This window comes from Neodiprion virginianus, chromosome 4 (assembly GCF_021901495.1).
Source record: "Neodiprion virginianus isolate iyNeoVirg1 chromosome 4, iyNeoVirg1.1, whole genome shotgun sequence".
NCBI lineage: Eukaryota > Metazoa > Arthropoda > Insecta > Hymenoptera > Diprionidae > Neodiprion > Neodiprion virginianus.
This window is the reverse complement of record NC_060880.1, coordinates 24,189,642-24,208,486: the sequence shown is the minus strand read 5'-3', so window position 1 is coordinate 24,208,486 and position 18,845 is coordinate 24,189,642. Positions and strand designations below refer to the sequence as shown.

The following is an 18,845-nucleotide window of genomic DNA, read 5'->3' as shown; positions in this document are numbered from 1 at the left end:
TCGACAACACGGAACCGCTGGATTTACTAACAAATGCGAAACAGATTGATGTACCGTACCATTTTAAATTTATGATGAGGCAGCAAAATTCCTCTTCGAACTTCATGCTGGATCGAATCATTCCACGAGAAATTAACGTACTTTTCGGAAAGAGCACCGTTTCAAATGCTTGTCACGTTTCTTACGGATGACAAAAAGCTAACGATTCGATAAAAAAAGATATCGGTTCTAGCTCCTGCGTGCCCCGGCATACTATTCTATGGTCACTCAGAATTCTCACTCGTCAGTCTGTCAAAATTATGAGCATACGGAGTAATTGTGAAATTTTTATCCCGAAAGTCAGAGTCCTAAACGATTTATGATTTTCGTGATGCGAGACTAGGAAAACGTTTTCTTTGATTGAGAAAAATCAGGCCCGAACCGTCTAGCGTCTTTCCAACTCATTTCTTTTCGAATTCTTAGATCAAGATAAGTACGGTTCAGCCGTTACCGATTGCGAGATATAACCGAAGGTGTATAAACGCAGTGGTATAAATTTGTATAATTCGAGCAGTCAAAGGGGGTTCATAGCATGGACGGTCTAAAATCATATCTATTTTTAGGAATTTTTTTTAAAGAAAATGAAAAGATTTAGAGCAATTTGAGTTTGAAGGATTAATTATTCATAGCTTCGAAAAGATTTTGGAATTTTTTCATTGAGATTAATAACAAATGGCGGCATGGTGCTTATAAGTAGCGAACGACCACGTTTTCAATCAGGTGGCGCAGATTCCTCGGTCAATTTTTATCCGATCGACTTGAAATTTTGACGCATTCTTTAAAGCTTGTTTATCGATTCGAGCTCGTGGCTAGATTTTTTAATTTCGGTCTCAACATTTTTTTATACAAAATTTTTTAATAATTTTTTTAATCGCAAAATCAAATTATTCGGTAATGACCGTATATATTTGAACATATTTTTTTTTTTAACATTCGGGCTACGAGCTCGGAACCGAAGAGGTGTTTCTGATTGAACAAAATTTTTCTATCTGTTAGAAGTTGGAGAGTGATATCAGGAAATGCGTCACCATCAAAGCCCTCGAGTTCGGAGTCGTTCGCTATTCGTATGCGCCATACGAGAGTATGTTTGTTGTTACCTTTAATGAAAGAATTCAAAAATGTTCTTGAAACTATAAATAGTAAAGTCCTCAAACTCAAATTACTCCAAGTGTTTTCATTTTCTTGAAAAAAAAAAAAAATCCAAAAAATAGGCATAATTTTAAACCGTCAAAGACACGTAGTCGGATGAGTTACAACGGCAGTCTTGAGGCAGTTGCGACCCTTGAGCCTTCGTTCAGGGCTTAGAGGAATTAGATTTCGAGACAGGTCTTTCTCGTATCTATCTTTCACAATTTAGTTCGCCTATCTCATTGACCGTGAGCTCTATAACGCGACGGGTGTATCAGTGCGTACACATCGCACGTACGTATATACGTTTTGGGACATGTGTACAACAGAGAGGCGTGCAGGCTTGTGTAAACGCGTTACAACTCTTTTTTACTCCAAGCGTAAATTAGACCAGTCGTATCGGAGTGATAAACATTTTCGAGTCACACGCAGCTTTACGCGCCGGCGAAACGACCTTCGACTAAATCACTGATTTAATATTAGCCGATTTCGAGAAAATAGGTGAACGCGCGCTCGTGTGCGTAAGTTTGTCGGATATTTACGAGCGAGCGAAATTCTACGCAGAATCTAACGCCAAGACTCGCGTTAGATATACTGCGAAAACTTTTTTCCTCGTTGAGATTGTACCGATATAAATACCGTCGAGACGATGTGTGCGAAGATAGAATGTGCGCGTGAATAACGAGACTGAGGTACAAAAACAATTATGAGGAACAAAGAAGGAAAGAAAGAAATAACTAAAAAAAAAAAAAATAGTAAAAAAATAGAAGAAAAATCGTCAGAAAACTAGCAAAAAGAAAACCCGCCGTACCATTGTGTATGCACAAGACTACACAGGTATTTACAAGCAGCGTTGTGTAACAAATGCCATAATGTGGGTGGCGCGGAGCAGCGTAACCGGCAACCGGCAAGCTGCCGCTCCAGTGCTCTTTGCGAGAGAAGGCTATTACTAAATGCGCGTGAAAGCCATTATGCGCCAACTTCGGACCGAATCAAGTCGGATGAATCTATACGAAATTCACTGTTTCTTGTTTTTTTTTCTTTTTCTCTCTCCTCCCCTACCGAAGAGCTTTGCTCCTCGTAGCTATGCAGCATGTGAAAGAAAGAATCTGAGGTTTGTCCAGAGACCGACGTTCCCTTTCCAAGGATGCGGCGGCGTTCGAGGTTTGACGAATCGGATTATCGCAAGAAATTCATTCCTCTTGGGGCATGGTCCGGTTTTTATTTTATTCCGTTCAGGCCCCGGGTTTCACAACAGAACTCGGGAATCGGTTCGAGTCGGACGGCCGGTTTACGTAACGGCATCCTCCCATTGGCGACTGTGAAATTACGTCGGCGGGAGCCGCATGCGTGCAGCAGTCCATCAGTAGAGAGAGCTCGAGTCGTTTCGGCCGAGACTTACACTGTGCGGGCACTCACTCGCTCTCTCGCTCGCTCTCTCGCTCTCTCGCAGCGCAACGTAACAGGAGCGCGCTAGATCGTTAGAATCGGCCGAAGGCCGGCTAAATTACACGAGTTCTTCAATGTCACGAGTCCCGCCTCCGCCTCAGTCTCTCCGTTTCAATCTCCACTTCCACTTCTCCAACACCGTCAACGACGACGACGACGACGTGGAGGAGGCGCACTCTCCGCTGGTCTCACCTCCGCTTTCATCCGCTCGTCATCGGCTTCTTCTCGCCGTTCCACGTGATCAGCGCAGCGCAATCGATCCTCTCGGACTGACCTTGACTGCGCGGCAACATCGACGTCGATCGACGATCGGCGAACGCACACTCTACGGCGAAACCACGGAAGAATTTCAATTTCACGGAGCGATCGAGGATCGAGACGCTTTCCGATCGGCCGGCCTCGCGGTGCAAGGTCGGATTTCGTGCGCTTGCTTTTCTAATGGCAGCTGGAACAGCGCCGATTCTCTCTCGCGTTTCGTTCGCCTTGAAGCGGCGCTTACGATATATTTGTACACGCAACGAAACGGAGAGAATTATTAACCCGCAGCAGCGCTCTGCAGGCCCATTTCTCGATTGTGACATGTGGGGCATGGACACGCGGCTCGCGAGGCTGGCCCGCCGAAAATCGAGGTGTGGAAACCCGGTGCATAAACGTTGACGAAAATTGCTTCAGGTACCGAACACCGCGTCCCGTGCCGTTCCGTCGGTTCGAAAGTCTTTCAGGCTCCGGCTTCGCGCCGATCAGCCATGCCGAGCACGAATTGAGCGCCGCGCGCACGTTCGAACAAACGACGATAGGCCCCGATAGACGAAAGTGAAAGGGAGGGTGGAAAGGGTCCGACTAGCGCTGGGTCCCGCTGGCTTTTACAACCTCCGCATCGCTCGCGCTTTCTTGCCTGCCTATCTAGAAGCGATTCGTGGTTTCGCACGGCTCCTTGTGTATCGCTGATAAATTATATCCGAGTAATTAGAAGACTCCGGAGCCGAGCCTCCTCAAGGCCCCGGCTCCGCCGGACCGTACTTCCGGTTCCGATCGACTTCCTCTTTTCTCATCGCGAACGCTCCGCGAGGCTGGATCGTGGCGCGAGCGCCACCGCGTCAATATTTCTACTCCAAGGGCTTTGACCAATATTACCTTCGATTCGGATTTCCCGCTCCTCGGGGCGGCCTGATCAGCTGATCATCGGTCGCGTTTTGGCGCGAACGCGAGGAAATGTGTGCGCGCAATTTTGTGCGTCGACCGCGCGGCGGCAAATTTAGGCGTCAACTGCCACTCTTTACATATGAATGAACCCGCTGCTCTTCCTCCCCCCTCTTGGAATGATTCTCTTATCAACGCGAACTCCGACTGCATGTTTTCGGTGACAGTAGCGCAAACGATTTGCACTCAGGCGCTTCGGATGTGCAAACGCAAAAGCTCGACGTTATTACGTTACACTGGAATTCCCGGAAGATGTTTGTCGTTCTTTTTCCGATTTTATACCTTGCTCGTTTTAGCTAGAAATAGACACGGTGACGCGTTGAGTACGTCGCAAAACTTGTATACGAGCCTTGGGCAAACACATAAATTCTGTGATAGTGAAAAACGTGCGAGGATCAATCACCGCGCGTCGTGTCTTATTTAAATTTTCCTTCTACCTTTCAGTAGTATCCAATATCCAATCCAAAGTGTGCGACCCGCGAGCGGGTTTTACGTTTCTCTCGACGAGTACGGATACATCTCTGAATGCCGATCGTCAAATCTTCTTCCGTGTAATCCAAATTGGCAAATACAAGAACAACACGTATACGATTAGATAATATTAGGCACGGTTAACTGACAAACATTTGAATTTCACTAGATATTTCTTTACTATTTATTCTTTGCTTTTATCTCAATTTTACGTATTCGTCAACTTTTCGATTTCTCTTTATTTCTCTTTCTTTCGATCCACGATCGGTTTAAATTGGCCACTGTCACTTCACCAGGTTCACGTTCTTCTCCACATAGTCACTGTGTATAATTTATTTACAGACCGGCAACGAAGACCACGGCCAATAGCAAGTGGCGAGAAGAAACAAAAAGAAAGAACAAAAAAAAAAAGCACAAATAACAAAACGGTAACACAACTTATGTCAACACAACCGTCGAATATCGATTGACTCGATTTGTTACACTGTAAAAATTATCGGTCGAATTTAAAGAGACACGCTTTTGTACTCAAGTTTCGTCGATTACTTCACTCGTTTCTCTTTTCCGTTACAAGCGAAACGTGTAAACCATTCCTCTCGTCACTATTCGAAACTGTAAAAACTTCACCATGAATTCATCACGAATACGCGGTTTATTCCTCGCGTCGGTTGCGGAAGACGCAACTTTACATCCTCTAATTCGCTGATGCGGCTCGCTAATGCCGCATGGCTGTCGCCTCAAGGTCAATCCGCCAACCGATGGTCTCGGCGTCTTCTTATCACTCACGAGGATCAAGCGTACGCGAGTTTCTTTTTCCGTTTAGATAATCCTCGCGTGGAACAACGACGTCGCGGTATCGTTGTCGAGGAGCTTTGGCGTGAAATGGGGGATCTCCCTCAACTCCGCGTTCGAATTCCCCGCGCGAATAGAAAAGAAGATCGCGCCGTCTCGTCTCTACTTTGGTACGAAACGACGTCGTTCTCGGCTTGCCCGCCTTCCTTCCTACGCTTCTACTTTTTTCCTCTCTCTTCTTTTCCTCCTTCGCCGGCCGTGGCGCGATTGCGCGCGTGTTTGTTGCGTTGTTGTTTTGTTGTTCTCCTGTCTTGTTTCTTCCTTCCTTCTTTCTTTACTTCTTATTTTTTTTATCCGCGTTACTTTTTTCCTTTTTTTCTTTTTTTTTCCCTCCTCTTTTTCTTCTTCCTCTTCGGGCCTCCCAGCGGCTCCAGGGTCAGCCGGCTGGCTTAGCACTTTTACTCGCCTGTGTCCCAAGGACTTGCCGCGCTTCTATCCCTTTCTCTTATCCTTTCGCGCGCGCGCGCGCTCGCTCGCGCTTGTTTTTTATCCCTCTAACCTTTTTAGCGGACTTTTAATTCCAACCGTTACCATAGCGTTACTTATGATCACCGCTGCCCGCTTCAAGGTAAAGAAAAGGTAATATTATAGAAAGGCGTTTACATCACACAGGCATATCAACGTATCGATGAACGCATGTGCATACACACATAGCACGTATCCAATATCTCCACCTGCATGCACGTATGAAATATATCATACACATACACCTCGTTTCAAATGTCAGATAAATGTTGCCACTCTTTTCTTTCTTCCTTTCTTCTTCTCCTTTATCTTCACTTTTCGATCCTTGTTACTTTTCTTTTTACTCTTACTCTTCTTGTTATTAATATTAAAAATATCGTTCAAGGATCGTCCGCTGCACTTGCGGTGCATTCAGATGGCGAGATGCGTGTATTACGTTTCACGATTCAAATTCCTTATCGCGGTGGTGTGCGTGTGCGTTCCTTCGTACGTTCGCGTGTTCGCGGGTGTGTGGGTGTTTTTTTTTTCACTGACCCTCCCCCCCGGCCCCCGCCCCCGCCCCCACTGCCCCCCTCGACAATGTTCGCAGGTCCTTTTTTCCGTTCTCCGCGAAACCTTCTCTCCTCGATGCTTCGTCAAAGTGCGACAGACGCGAGTTCTTGAATTCGATTCGACGCAGGTCCGAAAGATCCGCGGTTGTTTCGCGCGCCGAAAGTAACAGCGTATCTCTCTCTCTCTCTCTCTCCGTCTTTCTGTTTCTCTCTCTTTCTCTCTCGCTCTCTCTCTCTCTCTGTTTCTGTATCTTTCTCCGTCTATCAGCCCGTCTCCTTCTCTCTCCTCTGGTTTTGTAACGCTTTACGAAACTCCGCGCCAAAGTAAAAGTCCCGCGAGCGAGGTTGGATCGTGCAGCAGCTAGGCGGACGACTGACTATACGGTGAAACAGAACAACGCGGTGTTCGATTATTAACGATATTTAAACGGCCACGCAACCACCTTGCAGATGAATTCAGATTGCGCCCGATGATAAATTTGTAGTTTCGAAGCGAATCGAGTTGTGTCGCTTCTTTAAATTACGATGACACTTTTAACCGTCGTCACTTTTCATAATTTCTTTTGGAGGGAAATATTTTTTTCTTCACACAAAAGGCACCAACGTATCAATATTTGATACCGTAATCACTTTCCCCCGATGTGTTTTACTTTGCGCGCACCAAGGAAAACACTCCGAGCAACGGGCACACACTGATCGCGAGAGACACGGGGAGACGCACACTTAAACGCGGGGTGAAAACTGCTCGCTCCGTCACAGAGAGACGCACTGAAAGTGAACACAAGAGATACACAGACACACACCGCGGTTGCCGCCGTGTGTTTTGACGACGGCGAAAAGTTGACTTTCGCAAATCCGCAATTCCGCGTAACCGCGCGCGGTTTGTGAAACGAATCCTTGCAGCGGGTAGAAATCCTGCGGGTACCAGCCTCGTCGACACGGTTCGCATCCGCTCTCCGTTTCGGATAAAACCGAACGATTGCTTCGGGGTGGGTGTGTTGGATCAGTGATTTCGCAACATGTCCGATGCGATCATCGTCAGTGTTTTCTTCCTCCTCCTCCTCCTCCTCCTCCTTCTCCTCCTCCTCTGCAGGGGGGCGATTCTTCTCGGTCGGGTTCGCTCTCGCTTTCCGAAACTAATAAAATCCTCGATTCCGCTCCTACTTGCGATGATGGTCCGCGGCGAGAAGGGGGGCGTTTCGCCGTCGTTGTCTTACGATTTCAACGCGCCCAGTCGACGCCGCCACCGCCGCTGCTGCTGCTGCTGCTGCTGTTGCCGCTGCCGCTGATGGTGCCGCTGCCGCTGCTCCGCCGAGTTTCAACTTTTACTTTCAGCTCTTACACAACACCGGACCGCCGCCGCCGCCGCCGCCGCCGCCGCCGCCGCCACCGCCGCCGCTGCCGTTGTCGTACCTCCGGTGTCGGTGTGCCTCTGTGTGCGTCGGTGAGTGAGCCCGTGCATTCGCACGGTTGCCCCGACTGCCGCGTGTCTCTCGTGAGCGTTTCGTTTCGGTGGCTTCAAGCCGAGCCTCCTCCTCTTTCTCCTCCTCCTCCTTCTCTTCTCGGTCTCGGCGCGTTCCTCCCTCTCTTTTCCTCTTTCTTCTCTCTTATTGCGTTACCTCCTTCCGGATACCTACGGACTTCCGGTGCACCGCGAGATTCGAAAACGTGAGGAGCTGACGCGACATTCACCCCGCAACCGCGATCGAACCGCCGATTCAGTTCCACCGAAATTCGCCCCGGCCAAACGGAGTCTCGAGTTCGTGACGAAGACCGGACAGATCGGTATCCCGACTGCACGATCGCCTCGTAGTCTGAAACCGAAACCTGGCCACACCACCGCACTTTCTCAGCAATAATCCCCCGCGCCTCGCTAAGGGGCTTGAGTAGGGGGTCACGCACTGCCGCTGACCCGGGAACCGGCGAGGGCGTTAAAGAGTTCCGTCCGGAAGTTGGTCGCAGCCTGACAGAGACCAAAGTGCGATCGAAAGCAAGGGTCGTTCTCCGTCTATTCCTCTCCTTCGTTCCTCGGTGAGCGTTGAAACGAAACGAGTATCCTCGACCAGCAGCACCGCTTCACCAAAACCGCCAGGTGGTGTCGTCGAGCAGTTCTTCCACGTCCACAGACTCCCGGTAAAGTAACTGGCCCGAAAATTACGATGCAAAAGGGTCGGTGCTGCGTGCGTCCCGACACTCACGGCTCAAGGGTTGAAGAATACTTCGGCGCACCTCGAGGGAGGGAGGCAAGGATTCGTTTCTGCCCGCAGGGGTCAGGGTTGGGCCCTTGGACGGTGTGCGGTGGGGTGGCGGCAAGGACTTCGCTTAACCGGAAAACAAGTGGCGGCCCGACTCTCTTGCGGGGCGGATGCTTCTCGGGGTGGGGCGCAAGGGTTTCGGATCATCGGCCGCCCTTTCCAACGTCTTTCGCACTTCGGCGAATCGGTTAAATAGAATCTCGGGAGTGGTTAGGTCAGTTCCGCTTCCCGTAGCGATGGCGATACTCACGCAAGGCAAAGCGAGAAACGATCAACAGGGGTCGAAGCGGGGGCGGAAGGGGGGGGGGGGGATGTACCCGCGCGCGAGAAATTACCACCGCCTTTTTTCTTTATCGTCTCCTTACGTTCTTACGTTCTTGCTTGTATATTTAGTAATCCTTGATTTTTATTATTTTTCTCTTCCCTGTTTTCTCGCTATTCTTTTTCCTTCTTCTTCGTTTTCCTCGTTGTTGTTGTTTTATTTTCTTGTTTTTTTTTTTCTTATTCCTTGTTTTTCCGACACACGCCGACGCGTTCGCGATGAGAGAGGAGAGGCAAACTTTGCAGCGCGCTCGGTTCGTTGTAGGTTCTGTCTAGCGGGTCTACGGCCAAGTTCCCTCCACCCCCCCACCTCCTCCTCCTCGTCCTCCTCCTCCTCCTCCTCCTCCGCCATCCAGCTCTCCCTCTTCCACCACCTCGCTCTAGTCCCGATGCCCTCCGCCCCCTCTCGTTACCTACCTCGCACCGACCCCCGCCCCTCACCGCCCCTTCCACCTCCCCCGCTCCCTCCGAATCGCGCTCCTCGCGCGCTCCAAAGCCGCGCGACTCACTCTCCCTTTCCCCACTAGCACTGCTCTTACTATTACATTACAAATAGCTCTCCTACTACTTGCTCCGTGGCCAGAAAGTGTATAGTAAACGGTGCTGCACGCTAGTACCTACCTTGCATGTATGAGTACCCTGAGGCGTACGCGTCACTGTATCGTGCGTCGAATGTGTGAGTGTGTGAAGCTGTTCTACGAGCTCTGACGAAGCACACATCACACTCACGTAACTATTATTCGCGTTTCATGCTTTTCTGCTCCGTACCTACCTCACTCACACCCTTAAAGATCTTTATGCAAAGTATTACATATGCGCGATTGCCTCTGTGCGTGCGTTTGTGTGCGGATACACAAGCCGACACGCGGCGTTGGTCGACCGCGTGTGCGATACACGCATTCGGCGTATACACGCGTGCGTGACTATTCGTACGTAATAGACGGCGATGAGGTATCTTCGCCTTGACTTGGCGGAAAACACGTTGCATCGTTTCGTTGCTGTTGCTGACTTGTGTGCGTGTGTGTGTGTGTGTGTGTGCGTGTATAGAGTGCCGTTTCCGAGGTTCGAGAAACCACAACCGCGCTTTCGACATTTGAATTTATCCTGACCTGACTTCAATCCGAAGCTTGAACTTGAGGGGAAAGAAAGTACTCGCAACTATCTTCCGCGTTGTGGCCACAACGAAATATTACGAAATAGAATGTTATCTCCGTTTAGCGGAATATCCGCAAACTCGCGCGGCCGAATGATTTTACGCCGAAGAAAAAAAAAAAAAAAAAAGAAGCTATCCTCACACTGAGAAAAGGGTTTATTTATCTACCGTTAGCAAACGTATACATATTTGGATACGGCGAAATAAATGTTTCGTTATTGTTATGAAATTTTAGTCGAATCAAATATGATTTGTCAACTATCAACCAGATTCTATCGATCAACTAAAAATTGATAATAATAACGAAACATTCACTTCGCCATATCCAAATATGAGTTTGTAAACGGTAGATGAATAAACCCTTTTCTCAGTGAAGTTTTTCACCCATGAGACAAATTCAGTACGGCAACTGCTTACGTCACACTTGCTCCAGAATCGTTTTCGGCAAATGTGCGACGGGTATTTTACGCCCGGCAAAATGACAGCGATAATAATTCAGTTATGATTTCACCTCCGATGAAAGCCTGCAACGCAAGACCTGATAATTCAGCCCGCGATATTCGCTCCTTATACGCGATACATCCACTAACCACGTCGTGCGGTTCTTCACTCTCGAGACGATATCCTTCCTCGGCTCAACAACTGCAGATCATATCGCTCCAGTTGCAGGTACTGACCATCTTTGCCCTCGCGGTTTTGTTCGAGTTTAAGATCGATTGCCAAGGCCCGAGTATTTTCCTCACCGTGAGACGCACGCCGAACCTTGTTTTCCATAATTTCCATCTTTGTTCCCTATATTCCTCGCCGTTTTACCCGTTAAACTATACGCATGCGGTACGTGCATGTTGTCGTATCTGGGACCGCGTATAGCTGGTACAATAGAGAAATGCGTCTTTGGAATTTTTAGTGTTATGTGTATAGGTGCTTACGGATTTATTTGTTTATTTATCTATTCATTTATTCATTCATTTACGCACGGCTAATATAAAAGTGCAGCTCTCGAAGGCCAAACGCTGGCTGTTGCGCAATCGATGGTTATTATACGTGTGTCTGCGATTACGAGATTACGACTCGACGGTTCGTATTTATTTCCCCATTTTTATTTTTTTTTAAATTTTTTTCTTTCTTTATCTTCGTTTTATATTTCTTTACTCAATCTTCTCCTATCTCTTGTCTTATTTTCACATTTCAAATCACTTTATAGTATAGTGTGCGAAATACGCAGCAGGTGGTATACAGCAAATTTGTAAAACTCTGCGTAGCTTGTATTTTTACATACGCGTACAAGTGTACGTACATGTGTCGTATACATAGACTTCCCGAGGTATCTCTTATCTGGCCAGACGATTTTTATCGCTTGAGTCATCGTGATTTATAATTAGAAAGTTTTTTTTGAATCGTTGCTGCAGAATTCTAAATACGGTTTGTCGTTCCTTGCCGATATAACTCTGATTTTTTTTTCTTCGTCTTTTCTTTTTCTCTTCTTCCTCCTCGTAAGCCGTTCTACGTTGTATTTCGCTAGTGATAATTTAAATTTGAATAGTCAACGACACCTAAGCGCGCTGAGCGCGTGATACTCCGTCTCATGTTCACACGCTTATACATACATTCATATAAACGTATCTAAACAATTATCTATTTTTGTATAACTCGCAAACGTGGTTTAAGTCCGTAATTTTGTCAACCGGATACCTTGTTCCATCAATTTATAGAAATTAGTGCAATTCCTTACACGATGTAATAAATGTCGTTGCATCAACTTTCTACATAACTCTCATGACTGCGGTTTCATTTATCTAATCAATGCTGGTGTAATCTGTGTATCAAAACATCTATTGCATGGTTACATATCTATCATTTTTTAACTACCACCAATATATATATATATATATATATATATATATATATATATATATATATATATAATTAACTGTCTGACGAATAATGAGTAAAGAAAAGTATGAAAGGAAGTCGTTGAAAGGTCGCTGAGACGTAATACGAACAAGTTTCTGATGGCGAAATTAAATTTTGAAATTTTAACTTAATTGACATGAAGGTGCTTCGGGATTTCACGCAACGGCGCCGTAAAATGTATTGGTATTTTCTTTCTCTGTTGCATCGTAACCTGATACATTCATTTTTTACATCTCATCCAATAAATATAACGAATACATGGTGTCTTCGGAGGTTCGGTTTGATCGTATCTCGTTATGTATTAATTTGCATGACTTGTAGGATGAGTGAGGAAATTGTAGAGAAATTATTGAAATCTCAAATGTTGACGAGGCTGTTGTCTTCGAACTTAAATTAGACAAGATTCGAGCTGTTTCTAGCCCATGTTGAACAGATGCCTCATTTCTTAACCGACGTTTATACAATCCTGCTCAGCCCTTGGTTGTCACGTTGGCTCAATTCGACCCACCATACGTGATAATCAAGTATCAGAAGTCTGCAACGATATTGAATTTCGGTGTCAAGAAAAACTGATGGAAGAATTCAAGTAAATTCAAACTATGAATCACCATTGCGTTCATATGACAAAAACCTAAGCAAAGATTGAAGTAAAATCGTAGAATAAAATTGGCTTACACGAAGGAGATTTTGATTAGCAAGTCAGAACATTGCCAAATAAAAAAGCCGAGCTAAAATATTTATCCTTTGTTTTACGTGGCTCAGATACGTGTATCTAGGGTTGCTAAATGAACTCTGATCAGAGCTGGGAATTGTTGAAAATCGTTTAATTTTAAATATTGTATTTTGCCTTTCTATTTCAAATAGATTCGAACAAGAATTGCAAATTTTTTTGAAATGGAAACGTTATGCATTTAGCTATCCGTCTAATGTCAGTTTTCCGAGGATTCCGTCTGAAATGCGCATCTCTTTTCAGAGAGACAGAAGCGTTTCGAATGATTTTCCGCTAGTAAACAGTGCGCGATTGCAGCGCTTGTAATATCTTTCTGATAACAACGACTAGCCAGGAATACAATACTTGTCAACCACCGTCTGGACCAATTTTACGGTAACATGAAGAATTGCAGATATTTAAACTGAAAAGCAGTGTAAAGCATATCCCAATTTAGATGCCACGCAACATTTTCGAACTAATATTAAATACCGGTTTTATATTTTTCATCGACAGAATTGTGAAAAGAATTCGCATTTGTCAGCTCGAGCCACAAATCATTGTCCGTTTTAAATGCGTTTATCCAGCCTTCACTCGAACTTATCCCAACATCTGAATGCAAAAACGCACAACCGCACCTCCATCCAAAAATGCCTGACGTTACAATAAACGTGGCTCGCGAAAAGCGCATCGGGTATCTTATTGGCACAATTACTCGCAGCTCGAGGCGGTTGATATTCATTCCGCAGAGCTGTGAGGCCGCTCCAATTATCGCGGGTCCGTTCTCCGTCCTCGCGGCAAGCCCGGTCGAGAGGATGAAAAGGACTCGGGCGGGCCTTAAGGCCCCCTAAGAGAAAGAGAAAAAGAGCGTAAGAGTCAGGCGCAGTCGGACTTTCTTCTGTTGCGCGGCGACCGGACGATTGAACCTCTGCTCCTCCGTCTTTCTCTCCGGTCCGGTCGTAAGTTTCAAGGTTATGTACCTCACAGTTGCAACTTGCGAGTTGCTGCACCACCGTCTACGAGGCCCTCCTCTCTGTGTCCTGTCCGTGCGACCGGCGACTCGGTGTCCGTGTCTCGATTACGTCCTCGTCCAGCCGGCCTACCGCGACTTACTCGACCAGCCAGTTTCTGAGATGTCTCTTTATTACGCTAACTGGTCTTCTCGGTCCTGCGAACCGGCCTGAATTATCTCCCGATGTACGTTTCAGTCTTGAACCCCTGTTACAATACCGCGAGAGTTTCGGGAAACTGAACATCCTGACGCGCATGCGCTAAATCACCTCGTTTCATTGGCAGATTCAACCGATTCGTTCGGAGTTTTTCGTCTGCTTGATCAGGTTGACCAACTCGGTTACGGCCAGACGTTGGTTACCGAAATTCGCAGGCGTTTCGAGGTTACGTATCGTCGAGAAAATCATCAAAATCATCGTCAAAATGTGACGGGTCTGCACTTGAGACAACGTAACCATGGAACTCTTTCGCGCATTCGCGTTTCACGTCCAGATTCAAACAAACAAAGTTGGCCAGCCTGACTACATAGATGAAAAACTGCGCACGCGGTTGTTCAGTTTCCCGACACTGGACGTTATACCTACTTTTTCATTCTGTACATTTGTAGCCAACTTCCACTGATCCATTACTCGAAGTTGATCGTTTGACACCTTTTCGAGGTATCGAGATAACGAGAAAGGTTCAGAATCGAGTTTATCGGTAATTCATCGACATGTGCAAGAAAATTTATAGATATAAATGTCGAATTGTTCAGACCTGCAATTTTCTAAAAATGGGTCTTTACCTCCAGAGAACAAAGTAATTTTTTTTTGCGTTCTCTTTTCTATGTCGAGTCCGTCAAATTTTTGAATGACTGCTTTTCGGTTGTAAACACCATGGAAGGTTTGTCAAGGATGAGGTAGAGAGACGAGTTAAGTGGGTTGTGAGATTGTTTGTTGTGTCTATTTGAGTCGAGTCCGGTGAAAACTGCAGTTTGAATTCTACAATATATATACAATAAATAGACGGAAATGCACGTGCACTCTGCTTTAGTAAATTTTAAGGACAAATAGCAGGTTGGGAAAATAGTTTCGGAGTAGGGATACTGCAGGATGTCGGTGTCGGGAGTCTGGATTAGGTCAGGCTTATCCTTGTCAGTAATTGCCCAATTTTACCGCCATTTAGACAGTATATGCCTTACAGCCCGGACTGGCAAATAAAACTCTGTCACGTAAATCGGTATGAAGGATTATCTTCAAAGATGCACCTCAGCAGATTTACTCGGTTACAACATGGGTTCGATTTTGAGACACATGTTGCTATAGGAACAGTATCGGCCCTCCTTAGTCTGTGATGTTGGTCACCAATTGCTGTCAAGTTTCGCACTGCACAGGCATCGGCTATTTCTGCATCGTTGGCCTCGCTATGTATCTGAACTTTCAATCGATCGTGCTAATCGCAAAATTAAACTGTCACCGATACTCTATTCCAAAAAATGAATCGTACAGCTGTTATGGAAAAAAAATAAATAAATAAAATTGTTGCAAGCGTACCTGATGACACGCTGCAGCTACGTAAGTTATTTCGAGAAGATTGCCGAAGTTGGAAATTCATTCATAAACTTTTTCTGCTTCACTTCTTCCCTGGCAAAACCGAAATTCTACTTTTCTTCTTTTGCCGACTAGACGCGAAACTGATTGAAAACGTTTCACCTTTACAATTGCACCGTAAAGTATTAAAAGTTTTGCAAGAACAGGAATGTTACGTATGGACCTAAGTTTACATGCATTATGCATTATTAACCTGTATGCATGCAACACTTAGCATGGTATATCATATAACCGAAAGTAAGGCCTTAATTCCACGTATTTCAGACGTGTAATTTTGTTATTTAGATAAGTGGTTACCACGTATACGAGGCGCAAGTTTCGCACGATCAGCCTTGTTTAATTTTTTATTTGGCAAGAATGGATGATAGTCAAAAATAGCTGCAGTTCGCACGCATCGTATGGATACGTTAATTCAAACTCCATCGTCTTTTCCTCTGCTTTTCATATGAAAAATTCAATTTACTAATTATCACAGCTGGATAAACAGACTTTTTAATTATTATTCGGTCTTCGAATTTTCATTAGAATTCCGAAAATTTTCCGGAATTTACGACAATCTTCCAAGTCCCTAGATCGCAGTGTCGCAGTGTATCTAATATACATCGTACAATAATATTACAATCTCTTGAAGTATAAGAGCGTGAAGCCGCGGCATGCTACTGCGATTATCTACGATTAAAACGCTAGGATTCTAATTGCATAATTTATTGCAGATGTCGCTGTACAGCGAGATTAAATATTCGTTCTCATTCCGGCGATAAAAGACGTACGATACCTCTCTTGTAAAAGTTCGAAACTTCAACCTAGTTATTAGGCGTACGTTACGTAGACATACACACACATCTGTAAATCAGTTTATATGCGATTATTCGGACACAAAGTGGAATTACGTAACTGTACGATCATGCAAGTTGCACAGAATTTATATCGCCGAGAAAAAGTACGCGGTGGTTGATACATTTTTTTCGGCTCAACAATACCCGGAAAAAAACGATTGGATCATTTTTATGCGTAGAGGGGAAATGACCATCCGGATGCTGGCCATTGCAAATTCAGTGACGTTTCACTTGCCTTGCGATTAGATGAAACTTTTTCCTACACTTTTCCGGGACTCTCAGATTCTTTCGTTCATTTGGGGTCGATTTTAGAATAGAAACGAGACCGCAGACGCGTAAACCGCGAAGCGTAGGAAACGTTGTTGGAATTACCACTGACGTAGATAAAGATAACGAGGGGCGAACACAAAACCGACAAAAACAAAGGAAGAAATTGCGTCTCGTGCAAATCGCGGAGATTCTTGGCGATGTAGGAAAAAAATTCGAAATACTTCCACGAACGGTATTTCGGTGTAGTGATCGCGTTTTTTACCGTCAATGGCAGAACGGATGCAGCGACTGGATGAAAACCGGCGCCATTAGCGTTGCGTAACGAACGTGTAACGTATGAGTTTCTTCTCTGTAGGCATTATTCAACACGACACCCAACGCAACGGTCTCAAGGTTTTGTCACTACATTGTTGTTTGTATGCCAACGATTGGGAACGGAGAAAAGGCAAGACGCCTTGCCCGAGGATGCGTAACATGCACGTTGCACGGGTTGCACTGCGACAAGCGGTCGCAATTCGTGTCCGTTTCCCAGGCTTATGGACCAACGGAAACAACGCGAAAAAAAAAAAAACAGCGACCTACGACCACCTTTGGACGAAATTGTAAACATTCGATTACAAACTACAATTGACAAATATAATTTTTTATTGAGACAACGGTGAGGTACAATTTGTATTTGCAATTTGTAATTGTATATGATAATTTATGTGATTTGTATTTTGTAATTTGAACGGGGATAAAATACAAGTTGGAGCTGTATTTTCGAATTGGAACGAATCAGAATGCGGATTACATTTGTATTTTCTAAACGTTACGAAATTAAATATAAGATCAATTTTTTCCGGTTGAATAACATAATTAAAACAACGTAAAATGAAAATTATTACACATCCGTATCTTGCACCTAACTTATATACTTAGCCTTAATCGTAAATTTTCATTACGAATGTTCATTAGTATGTACATTATATCTTTGGTACAGTAACTTGAAATGACTGTGGCGTATTTTTTTCGTCAAGGTTAATAATAGCAAATCCTTAAGGTTATTGATTTGTAATGTTTTTACTGTATAAAAAAGTATAAATATAACGATTTAATTGTTTTTTCGTAAACTATTCAAATAAATAATGAAAAATAATGGAATTAAATGCAGGAATTCGCCTAATTAGAATGAAGTGAAATTACCGAATGCAGGTTAAGTAACTCAGTTTAATTACAAATTTTTACAAGCATCAAATGCTGCCTTTATCCAGATGAAAATAACAATCTTCGAATGCAACTAGCGTGTTACCCTTAGACGATCAGTGATAGAGTTAAAACTTTGCAACCTAACGAATGAGTGCATTGAATCGGCAGGGGTTAAAAATTTGATTTTTCCGGTTGATAAAAGGGCCAGAATATCGAATTTTCATAGACGCGAAAATGTTGTTCGTAAAATTTAAAAATGTGGAAATCTCAAGCACAGAAAATTGAAAATATAGAAAGTCGAAGTACAGAAAGACAAAATATAGAAAGGTCAATACATGGAACGGTAATATCGAGAATCTGTATACGATTCTATATTATCCAGAGAAATTCTGACGATTCTACAGTTTATAATCTCTATAATCATTCGCTTCTCGATACTTCGACTTTCAGCATTTTTAAATTCTACAAATTGCGTTTCCACTTCTTTAAAAATTCTACATTTCGGCCCGTCGATTTTTTGATCATTCCGTACTCTTACCCTCACCCGCATTGAACTTAAGTTCGTTTTGTGCGCAGCTCTCCGTAAGGAACTACACGTATGTGTCGAGTATAAACATAAGTATACAGGCGCGGCCGCGACCCGCGGAAATCCAGACTAGAGCGCCAAATCGGTTCCCCGTCAGGCATGCGCCGGCGATAAGCGCGGGGTCGCTTATCGTGTGAAAGCACCAAAGCGCCGTGCGATGGCCTACTTAGGATCCACAACGCACCAGCTGCGCAGCAATTGTAGCTGCGTACAGCGTACGTCACACGCGGATGAATCACATTTTTCTCGACATGCTTTTCCCGGAAATGGTCCTGCAATTTCTTTAGTATGCAAACATATGTGTATACATATGTATACACATATATACACACACACTGCGATATTGTTGGCGAATATTCCTTCCTGTGAGGTAGGTCACCAACCTCTACGCCATATTGCGGTTTCTGGATGTGTGGCGATAGCGAAGGACCAACTTTCCGCTTTTTTTTATCCGTCCTGTACGGAAGGCCGCGTCGCGTTATCGCCGTCCGCATGCGGCGATAGGCTGCGTCCATTCTCGTAATACCGGGGTCAATTGCAATTCGTTGCGTTGCGTTGCGTTGCGATCACTGACGACGCACGTATTATCTAGATCATCTAGCCTCGCCGTGCTGCGTTCATGGAGAGAGAGAGAGAGAGAGAGAGTGATAGGGGGGGAAGGGGTGGGGGGGGAGAGACTTGCACGCTCAAGCTTCGCAGAGTGCTATATGCTTTCAATCCACAAGGAAATTGTGCGTTAGCTGCTGCCAGGCGTGGGCTCTTAATTGAGGCTAATTGCACCGTGAAAAGGGGGGAAATAGGGACTTGAGTTATTTTTTATGAAAGCTCAGATATACTCGACTTGCCCCGGTATCTGAC

At 45.0% G+C, this 18,845-nt stretch overlaps 1 protein-coding gene across 1 annotated transcript in view; it reads right to left on the bottom strand.

Annotated features, from left to right (window-relative positions):
- Positions 1-7,503, bottom strand: part of LOC124303678 (transcription factor Ken) — a 28,173-nt gene extending 20,670 nt beyond the window's left edge. The window contains exon 1 of the mRNA XM_046761184.1: positions 4,254-7,503. The gene's annotated coding sequence lies outside the window, so the exon portion shown is untranslated. The remainder of the gene's footprint in view (positions 1-4,253) is intronic.
- Positions 7,504-18,845: the final 11,342 nt, after the last annotated feature.